The following is a 12,054-nucleotide window of genomic DNA, read 5'->3' on the forward strand; positions in this document are numbered from 1 at the left end:
CCTCCCGTCGAGGTCCACTGGGGGCCGGACCGAACAACTACTCTGGGCTCGGTGTGGGGCGGCGGTGGGGTGAGTGGACTGCTGTAGCCTGTTGTGGGGTTGTGAAGCACTGAGGGCTATTTTGAGTTCCGAAGATAAGTGTCTAGGGTGGATCTGCAACATGGCAGAGGCAATGTTCCCACGAAGGACAGCCGGAGGTGTATGGCGAACGGATGCCACGTCGTCTACGCAGAGTCATACGGAGCGATCGGTCATCTACTGTGAGTTAGAGGGTGCCGATTTGTTATGGGGATATAGGAACTAATTTCCATCAGGAATGTACGAAAATAAGTGCACCACATAGGCTTCAGCGACGGACGACTCCTCGTGATACTGTGTCTTCTCATCACTTTTGTCCACTCTGCGTGTTACTGTTGTCTTACTTTTGTTTGCAGTCACCATACAGTCTGCCGTAGAAGTAATGGTCAGTATTCGGTGATGTGACAGGAACGATCCTATTAAGCAAAAAGAGCTTTATATAAACATTTGTTCCTAATTTTTTTCCGCCATAGAGCTTATTTAATGCAGTCTCGTTGCTTTCGACCTCTGTCATAGGAAAAGGAGAGGACACTAAATTGAACTCTTTGGGACTCCCTTTGTGATTTTTTTCCCCCCAAGCCCTAAAGTGTTCTACCTTTCTCGAATTGTTTGAATTATGAAGTACAACTTTTTTTCATTTTGTTTCTTAAGTACTATTCATACCAGTTGCATGTAAAGCCGTCTGTTCCTTGAAAAATAATGTACATACATGAAATGCGATCCATCTCGGAAGCCATTCGGTATAGGGTATATGTGCGCAAGAAGTTCTTAACTTCAAATGGCCCTTCCTGTCCTACCCCTGAATACTGGCCATTCCTCTTGGGGCACACTGCGTATCTTGTAAATTACTTAATATTTTCTGAATACCTCGAAACATTAGGCCAGAATTTACAACGTAATTCTGCATTACTGCTGGCTGTTTTGCTCCCCCTTTTCTTCCTATCACTGCGTCCTAGATGAACAAAGTAAACAGCAGTAACCAGACAATGAACGAGATTCGTGATCGGGATGAGTGGCCCTTAAGGCCCTGTTCTGCCATAGGGGTTTTCCGTCGTCGTTGGAAATTACTTCAGGCTGATACTGTGAAAGTACCTCGCAGATCGCGACTAATTTCCGCTGCCTCCATTGTCAACTAAGTGATTCTTCAGTTTCTGAAGTATTCATTGAGGAAGAGACTTTAAATTTTTAGATGTCTTCATAATTTTTTTGATTTTTTTCTCTACACATCCCTAAAATCACTAGCAGTGGACTATTCTATCTGCAAGACATATTGGAACCTAGGGAATGCATGTAGACGGAGTAGAGCATAATAAATAGAATCTAGCAAAATTAACTAATAACTATAAAAATTAATACCGGCATGATTTAATTACAGAACAGTAGAAACACTGGTAGAAGGTGACACCGGAAAAGATAAGTTTGGTTTCCTGAAAAATGCAGATATGTGGGACGCAATGCTAACATTACGACTTATCTACCTAACTAATCTTATCTGCTTAGGTTAGAAGGCAGGCGAACATCCGTTTCTCAATTTTTAGATTTAGAGAAAGCTTTTGAGAACCATGAATGGAAGACACTCTTTGAAACTGTTGAGATAGTATGGTAAAAGCGGGAAAGAAAACGTAACAACAAGATTGTACTCGTAGTTGCAAGAGTGGAAGGATATGAAAGGGAGTCGGTAGTTGAGGAGCGTTGTATTTTATCCCAGATGTTGTTCAATCCGTACAATGAAAGAGAAGTAAAGGAAACCAAAGAACAACTTCGAATAGAAAATAAAGTTCGGGGTTAGGCAACAAATATTTACAACTTTGTTTGAGATACTGTAATTGTGTGGGATTAGAAGAGATTTGTAAGAGTAATTGAACGGATTAGATATTGTGCTGCAAAGAGCTTGTAAGATGAAGATGAACAAAATTAAAACTAGGATAATGTAGCTGAATTACATCAAAGGATGCTGAGAGAATAGGTTTAGGAAATGGGGCGATTCTAGAAGTGTCTCAAAGGGGGCTAATGGCGGGGAGAGGGGGGGGGGGGGAAGGGTTTGGGGGAATGGAATATCGCTTAATAAAAGGAGAGTTGGGGTCCTCCACCGACAAATTGGTAGAATTTGGTGTTGCTTAAGTAGTTTTTGGTAATTGTTTTGGAGTTCAAGGTAAAAACGTGTCTACAGAATGTGTGTGCTCGGGAAAATAAACCGATTTGACCCAGATGTCCGGCGATTTCGAAGTTTTTGTGTGGGGCAGCAATTTAAGTGTTGGTAGGCATACCCGGCATATTTAGCGTTCTTGATTATTTAAGTGGTACTCGTACATAAATATACATCCTATGTATATTAATAAATAATAAGACGTCCATTTTAAGATAAATGATATTTATTGGTTTAGATAGTAAGCTGTTTTCCGCTCTTATTCTTTTGTTAAAATGTGTTTGAAATACATTGCAACCTATATTGCTACATAATTATAAAAAAATGATTGAATCTGTTGAAGTAATATATTCTCTGATTTCTGAAGTCATTTTATCCAGTGTCATATGGTACTCCATTGGGGGGCTATAGCCCCCATAGGAAATAAAAGACACACTAAGAGTAGTAGCTGAATTTTGTCATTTGGGCAGGAAAGAAATTGGAAATTGACGAAATACAGAGGATGTAAAATGCTGACCAGCAATATCAAGAAACACGTTTTTGAAGAAAGTAAATTTGTTCACATCAAAGATAAATTTAAATGTAAGGAAGTCTTTCCTGAAGATATTCTTTCGGATTGTAGTGAATCGTAAACAGTAACAACAAGAAGAGAACAGAGACTTTTGAACTGTGGCACAGAGCGAGGCTGAAGATTAGGTGGGTAGATCGAATAACTGAAGAAACACTGAACCGAAACGTTGAGAAAAGGTATAGTGTAATTTTAATAAAGGACAGGACGCGACACATCTTGGGGCATCAAAGAATTGTCAGTAATTTGGTAATGGGGGAAATGTGAGAGGCAAGATACGTAGGTCTGACTATGATGTGCAAACTGATGTAGGTTGCACTAACTGTGCAGAGATGAATAGTCTTCAACAGTATGGCCTATTGTGGAAAGCTGCATCAAACCAGTCTTAGAAGTGAAGTCGACAATAATAAACTGTTGTGGAAGGTGTTTACGTCTACAACTACACACCTACTCTGCAAACCACAATACGGTGCGTGGTGAAGGTTACTCCGTACCACTATCATTCCCTTTTCTTTCCACTAGCAAACAGAGCGAGGAAAAAATGACTGCCTCTATGTTTCCGTGCGAGCTCAGACGTCTTGTCTTCATGGTCCTTACACCAGACGTACACTGACGGCAGTGGGATCGATGTGCAGTCTTTCGCAAAAGCCGATTCTCTAAACTTTCTCAAAATTATTTCACGAAAAGAACGCCATCCTTACTCCAGTGAATCACATTTGTGTTCACGGAGCATTTCCGTAACATTAACGTGTTGATCTGGCCTACTGGTAACAAATCAAACGAAACACTTCTGAACTGCTTCAGTGTCTTTCTGCAATCCGACCTGGATGAGATCCCAAACGCTCGAGTAGTGCTCAAGAATGGGTCGCACAATAGTAACGTACGCTTTTTGTTGGTGAGCTACACTACCCTGCAGTTCTCGCAATAAAATGAAGTCGACAATTCGCCTTACATCCTCGCTACATTTCATATCGCTTTGCAGCGTTACGCCTATATGTTTAATCGACTTCATTGGGTCAAGGAACACACCACTACACCTGTATTCGAACATTGCAGGATTGTTTTTCCTCTTCATCTGTATTAACGAAGCCTTCCTGTAACCACCCACAGCCACCCAACGACGACACTTCCCCTTACACTACACCGTCACCAGTAAACCAGTCTCTGACTGCCGCCCACAATACACGCTTCATTATTTTTGTATACGACGAACTCGTGACGACATCTTTGTCTCCGATGAACACTCGCCGTCCTAAATAACTTGCTATATTCTACTACTTGAAAATTCTTCGAGCCACCCACATATCGAAGAACCTATTCCGTGTGTTCGGATCTTCCTCAACGGCCTGGAGCAGGGCACTGGGTCAAAAGTTTTCCAGAACGCTATTAATATGGTTCGCAGAATATCGTGCGAGGAAACAGTAATTTGAGATTCGCATTAGCGATGCTTTCTAAGTCGATAGTGATTTGTGGACAGAAGTTTTTCGGTCTCAAGGAAATTTATTATGTTGGAAGATGCTGAACAATTCTGCAGTAAACAGTGGATGCGGCAGTCACCTCTTATAGGAGCGGCCTGTCAGCAACTCAGGAAACACTCACTCAAATGAATTCGCAAATCGTTGCCAGTGCTTGGTAAGTAGGCGTATCGCTGTGTGATCGGCTGTAGGTTAATTTGCGACTCTTAGCGCGTCCACCTGTTGGTATTCGCGTTGAACCGCGGTCCTTGGCGGGCGATAGGAACCGGCTGCCAAGCGCCCTCCTCGGCTACTCCGCTATGCGGAAGGCCGCCGGCTTCTGGTATCCCAGCAGGCCCCGCCCCGCCGGATGCCTGGCCAATGGGAGCGCCGCCAGCCCGCTCACAATGGGAGTGACTTACCTCACAATGATTCCGTTCATTGCTAGCGTCTTGCAGCGGATTACTCTCAAGGGCGTTTCTCGAGTCCCCTGGCCCGGTGGCGTAAACAGATACTATGCACATCTACTGTCGTGTCTAAGCAATGATTTGTTTTACAGTGACGTAAAGGATATTACTGATATGCTGGCGGACCCAATGCCGTTATTTTGGTCACACATAACCTATTACCGGAGTAGCAGAAATTACATTAGCGATAAACAGACCACCAAAATTGGGAAGCGTGTGGTTGATGAAATGAATGAATTCTTCTACCTTGGAAGCAAAATAACGGGCGACGGATAGAGCAGGACGACGTAAAAATCAGATTAGTACTGACTAACAGAACATTTCTAGCCAAAAGAAGCCTGCTAGTATCAACAAAGGTGTAAATTTGAGAAAGAAATTTCTGGTAATGTATGCCTGCAGCATAGCAGAAAACATGACAGCTGAATATGAACAGATAGAGAACGTGTATGAGGATACTGAAAGGGTAATGCAGTATGTAAAGGGGGACGAAAATCTAATAGTCATGGGCGACTGGAATGCAGTTGTAGGGGAAGGAGTAGAAGAAAAGGTTACAATAGAATATGGGCTTGGGACAAGGAATGAAAGATGAGAAAGACTAATTGAGTTCTGTAACAAGTTTCAGCTAGTGATAGCGAATACCCTGTTCAAGAATCACAAGAGGAGGAGGTATACTTGGAAAAAGCCGGGAGATACGGGAAGATTTCAATTAGATTACATCATGCTCAGACAGAGATTCCGAAATCAGATACTGGATTGTAAGGCGTACCCAGGAGCAGATATAGACTCAGATCACAATATAGTAGCGATGAAGAGTAGGCTGAAGTTCAAGATATTAGTCAGGAAGAATAAATACGCAAAGAAGTGGGATACGGAAGTACTAAGGACTGACGAGATACGTTTGAAGTTCTCTAACGCTATAGATACAGCAATAAGGAATAGCGCAGTAGGCAGTACAGTTGAAGAGGAATGGACATCTCTAAAAAGGGCCATCACAGAAGTTGGGAAGGAAAACATAGGTACAAAGAAGGTAGTTGCGAAGAAACCATGGGTAACAGAAGAAATACTTCAGTTGATTGATGAAAGGAGGAAGTACAAACATGTTCCGGGAAAATTAGGAATACAGAAATACAAGTCGCTGAGGAATGAAATAAATAGGAAGTGCAGGGAAGCTAAGACGAAATGGCTGCAGGAAAAATGTGAAGACATCGAAAAAGATATGATTGTCGGAAGGACAGACTCAGCATACAGGAAAGTCAAAACAACCTTTGGTGACATTAAAAGCAACGGTGGTAACATTAAGAGTGCAACGGGAATTCCACTGTTAAATGCAGAGGAGAGAGCAGATAGGTGGAAAGAATACATTGAAAGCCTCTATGAGGGTGAAGATTTGTCTGATGTGATAGAAGAAGAAACAGGAGTCGATTTAGAAGATAGGGGATCCAGTTTTAGAATCGGAATTTAAAAGAGCTTTGGAGGACTTACGGTGAAATAAGGCAGAAGGGATAGATAACATTCCATCAGAATTTCTAAAATCATTGGGGCAAGTGGCAACAAAACGACTATTCACGTTGGTGTGTAGAATATATGAGTCTGGCGATATACCATCTGACTTTCGGAAAAGCATCATCCACACAATTCCGAAGACGGCAAGAGCTGACAAGTGCGAGTATTATCGCACAATCAGCTTAACAGCTCATGCATCGAAGCTGCTTACAAGAATAATATACAGAAGAATGGAAAAGAAAATTGAGAATGCGCTAGGTGACGATCAGTTTGGCTTTAGGAAAAGTAAACGGACGAGAGAGGCAATTATGACGTTACGGCTAATAATGGAAGAAAGCGAAAGAAAAATCAAGACACTTTCATAGGATTTGTCGACCTGGAAAAAGCGTTCGACAATATAAAATGGTGCAAGCTGTTCGAGATTCTGAAAAAAAGTAAGGGTAAGCTATAGGGAGAGACGGGTCATATACAATATGTACAACAACCAAGAGGGAATAATAAGAGTGGACGATCAAGAACGAAGTGCTCGTATTAAGAAGGGTGTAAGACAAGGCTGTAGCCTTCGCCCCTACTCTTCAATCTGTACATCGAGGAAGCAATGATGGAAATAAAAGAAAGGTTCAGGAGTGGAATTAAAATACAAGGTGAAAGGATATCAATGATATGATTCGCTGATGACGTTGCTATCCTGAGTGAAATTGAAGAAGAATTAAATGATCTGCTGAACGGAATGAACAGTCTAATGAGTACACAGTATGGTTTGAGAGTAAATCGGAGAAAGACGAAGGTAATGAGAAGTAGTAGAAATGAGAACAGCGAGAAACTTAACATCAGAATTAATGGTCACGAAGTCAATGAAGTTAAGGAATTCTGCTACCTAGGCAGTAAAATAACCAATGGCGGACGGAGCAAGGAGGACATCAAAAGCAGACTCGCTATGGCAAAAAAGGCATTTCTGGCCAAGAGAAGTCTACTAATATCAAATACCGGCCTTAATTTGAGGAAGAAATTTCTGAGGATGTACGTCCGGAGTACAGCATTGTATGGTAGTGAAACATGGACTGTGGGAAAACCGGAACAGAAGAGAATTGAAGCATTTGAGATGTGATGCTATAGACGAATGTTGAAAATTAGGTGGACTGATATGGTAAGGAATGAGGAGGTTCTACGCAGAATCGGAGAGGAAAGGAATATGTGGAAAACACTGATAAGGAGAAGGGACAGGATGATAGGACATCTGCTAAGACATGAGGGAATGACTTCCATGGTACTAGAGGGAGCTGTCGAGGGCAAAAACTGTAGAGGAAGACAGAGATTGGAATACGTCAAGCAAATAATTGAAGACGTAGGTTGCAAGTGCTACTCTGAGATGAAGAGGTTAGCACAGGAAAGGAATTCGTGGGGGGCCGCATGAAACCAGTCAGTAGACTGATGACCAAAAAAAAAAAAATGCCTGCAGCTCAGTGTTGTATGGGAGCGAATCTCGAACAAAACTGGAAAAGAAGGTAATCGAATCGTTTTAAATGTGATGCTACAGAATGTTGCTCAAAAGTAGGTGGACGGATAATATAAGAAACGAGGAGGTCCTCTACAGGATCGGTGAGGAGAGGTAAATGTGGGGAACACATTACAAAAATATTCAGGATGATAGCTATTGGCTCCTGAATATAATGTTCAGGTTAGTTAAATTGAATTACATTATTATCTTACAGAAGTTTGAGTTTAGCTTCAGTTTAATTAAATACACTACAGGTTCGACCTTTCTTACTTGACAATACAGCTATGCAAGGATAACTGTATACACTAAAGTAACTTTCACATCATGTGTCCGTGCAAGTAGTATAGTTCAAAGAAAAATGGAGCATACATAAAAAGAATTACTACAGTACAGATTGTAAGTGAAAGAAATACGCAATAAAGCGAATAGAAATGTTGAAATGTGTGTGAAATCTTACGGGACTTAACTGCTAAGGTCATCAGTCCCTAAGCTTACACACTACTCAACCTAAATTATCCTAAGGACAAACACACACATCCATGCCCGAGGGACGACTCGAACCTCCGCCTGGACGAGTCGCACAGCCCATGGCTGCAGTGCCCAAGACCGTTCGACAAATCCCCCGAGGCAAAGCGAATAGAAATCACACATTTTTCAGAGGAGGTAATTATACCGAAGCTACTGCGGTTTATTATCTTCTGCACTGTACTGTAGCAGTTCTCTCTATTCGTGTTCCAGATTTCATCGCGCTATGCTAACTGGCAGTGACACGTCACGGTAAACTTGGAAACTTTCTTTTGTCCCTAAGTTTCTCACACCAGTGCAATACCTCTCTGGCAGCAGCATGAGCCATTAACGATAGCTGACGGCACATTTTCAACTGCCCATTATAAAACACTTTAACAGAAAAACAGTAATGATAATGGGTGAGACACGATACGTTATAAATAAGCGAGACTTTCAAATTTACCTTATTTACTAATAATTAATCTTCGTTGTGCAGTGGTTACAATATACAGGCTCTAAGTCAGTGGCCCGAACAATAGTATAGAGTAATACGTGCAACTACAAGAGCGGCCAAAATTATGTAATGCTCGGTAGAAAGTCCAGACAAGAGAATGTGAAGAAGATCTCGTAAAACAAGCGCTGGGAGACAGATTCGAGCCAGCAATTTGTTATCTTCGATGATATGGGTTACTGTCATTATAGCAAAAGTAAAGGAACTATAAAAAAATTACACAAATTTACAAGTAAGTCGAAATAGTGCTGGAGTGTGCAGTGTATCCATTGCCACATAGAACGTTCGATATGATCGGCCGGTATCGCCGCGGCGTGCGTTCACGCTCCAAAGGACTTTGGTTGATTCACGTTGGACAAATGGGAACGCCTGCCAAATCCTGCCATGCCGACCGTTGTGGCCGAGCGGTTCTAGGCGCTTCAGTCCGGAACCGCGCGACTGCTACTGTCGCAGGTTCGAATCCTGCCTCGGGCATGGATGTGTGTGATGTCCTTAGGTCAGTTAGGTTTAAGTAGTTCTAAAAAATGGTTCAAATGGCTCGGAGCACTATGGGACTTAACTTCTCAGGTCATCAGTCCCCTAGAACTTAGAACTACTTAAACCTAACTAACCTAAGGACATCACACACATCCATGCCCGAGGCAGGATTCGAATCTGCGACCGTAGTGATCGCGCGGTTCCAGACTGCAGCGCCTAGAACGGCTCGGCCACTCCGACCGGCAAGTAGTTCTAAGTTATAGGGGACTGATGACCTCAGATGTTAAGTCCCATAGTACTGAGAGTCATTTCAACCATTTTGACTATGAGCTGCAATCCTTTCATGCTGCTTCTTTATTTTCCAAATATCGTTACTCCCAGTTTAAAAAGCGGTATGTAATTTCAAAATTTAGTACATTCAGTCCCGCGAAGGACTAACACAGATGAGCAGATCCGAAGTTACCTTCGAACAGGTCTGAGTAATGATCTACATAGCAATTTTTTCAGTTTATAATAGCTAAGTATTCGGAAGTCCTTTCTGAAATATTAGGAGTGTAATCTTGTAAGGAAAGTGGACGATAAACATCTCAATCAAGAAACCGATCGATGATTCCTTTATCAAGTTTTCAATCTGCCTCCACAGTTTTTTTCATTTGTTTTCGCTTGGCACTGTTCATACTCCTGAGTTTTAACGCATGTGTCTGTTTGCATCTCAAGCAGAACCTCCGCAAGACGGTAGACAGAAAGAAGGGTGTGCAGAAATAAGCGATTCGTTCAGCTTACAGTGGTGAATAACGATGTGAAGTGCAGTGGGAAACTCTTGAATATACCATCCACATATACTTGTTACATCTCACTCAGTACCATCAGATTAGTAGTTGTTGAAAATATGATGACGTTGTTCACCTTGTCGTTTTTCATCAAAAACTGTTCTTCACGACTCGCCTTAACAGTGAGAAGCGTAATATTGTCGTGAGGTTTTTGTTTCCTACGGAAAAATTTTGGCTGGCGTGCAGATCGTGCACGATGGATATTGTACCGAATCCGGCTTTCGTCTTTCTGTGTGAGAGTTTTGATATCTCCATCCTTGTGTCAATGTACTCAGCCTGCGCAAGATACTTTGCTTTGCAATGAGTGGCTCAACTTTTGTCGGTTCAACTCTCAGTTTGTTGGTTTTTCTTGGGTACAACTGAGATTGCTGGTTATAACTTTACAGGCGCTCGACGAATTCAAGCCGGCATTATTAGTTTTCTTAGTACAAGCACATCTCAGCGTACCATCCTCCAACTTCCTGTGAACACTCAACTTAAATCCGTTTGCTACAAACAGTCGATGTGATCTTCCGCTGTTCATGAAATCTGTGGTTATTTCCATGACTCTGTGAATTGAAAAAAAAAAAAAAGTTGAAACATGTAGATGAGTAGTTTGGTTTTAAGTTACATTAAGTTACTTTCATAATACAGTATATGAGTAAATTATTGTAAATTATTTAGATATTATTAGTTAGATGTAGGCATCAATGATAACATTAGTATTTGTAGTTTCACTCACCTTCTGTCTACACGATAACGGTGCTCCCAATAAAATGTCTCTTGAAGCGCTATCGGTGGCCCTTCATACACTTGTTTTGCGATTCTGCGGCGGCGCTTCCCGAAGAGGCGTGGTACTTCCGCAACGAGAGACAGAATGGCTGTAGCCGCTGCGCCTTCCTAGAGCGGTCGCAGTTGAACTCTGGCCAAAGTCTGCGGCTGTCTTGATTGCCTCCTTCGTGGTATAGATGGGCGATGGTATCACACGTACTACATGATGAAGCGGGAGTATGAAACACCTACATGTGTGGTGAGTAAATAAAAGTGAATAAAACTGAATGGGTGAGCAGAAATAGGTATTTATCGAACGTGAGTAAATGATTGTCCACAGTTTACAAGTTTCGACAGCGAGCGTCAACGGGCGATTATCGGATTAGTCGATAAGTAGATAAGCCTGTTCGGTCTGCAGTTCACTTGGCAACACAACGAGGTGGAAGTCGATATGTACACAGTTCACATGCAACCTACAGACCAGGACTTGACTTAACTAAGCTGATTGAAATGGACGTAGGTTGCGTTATTTGCACAGAGGACACACTAATGTGGAAAACTGCATGAAACCGACCTCCAGATTGAAGATGGCAACGACGAAAACAACATGGCGATGTTTTCTAAATGTTTTGCTATAAATCCAGTCAGGGATCACAAATTTTATTAACCAGGTAATTATTTTCGGTCAGCTATGACTATCTTCAGACCTGAGTGAACCCAGTACATTATGTAATTCGTTTCATTGCCTACAGTCACGTTAATCAGCCACACAAACGTCGTCAAAATATCCATAAACGTTGTTTTTCCTGAATACCATGGATAGTGTTACGACAGACATGTTTATACTTTAAAGACATGAGTAACCTACTACATTCACTCAGGCCTGAAGTTGGTCATAGCTGACCGAAATTAATTACCTGGCTAATAAAATTTGTGATCCATGAGTGGATTTATAATAAAAATTATTTCCTGGATCGCTGTGAAACGTTCTACGTCCGCTTCAGCCTTGTTCTGCAATGGCTAAAGAAATTAAACGAGTATTAACGTGGGATGTTATCTCGTTGAGGTCAGATAATGGAAGTTTACTGTGCAAATTCAAAACTGGAGACATTTAGAACTGTTACAATGAAAGACAGGAACAGAGAAATCAGTTTCAGTCCCATGCTTTTTGATTATTCTTGCATAACCAGCTCGCAGCATTTTCCTTCCAAAGTCGTATGGCGACATGTATTGATGCGAGTTTGTTCGATTGTAAATCACTCAGA

The sequence above is a fragment of the Schistocerca serialis genome, chromosome 9, assembly GCF_023864345.2.
Source record: "Schistocerca serialis cubense isolate TAMUIC-IGC-003099 chromosome 9, iqSchSeri2.2, whole genome shotgun sequence".
NCBI classification, from domain to species: domain Eukaryota; kingdom Metazoa; phylum Arthropoda; class Insecta; order Orthoptera; family Acrididae; genus Schistocerca; species Schistocerca serialis.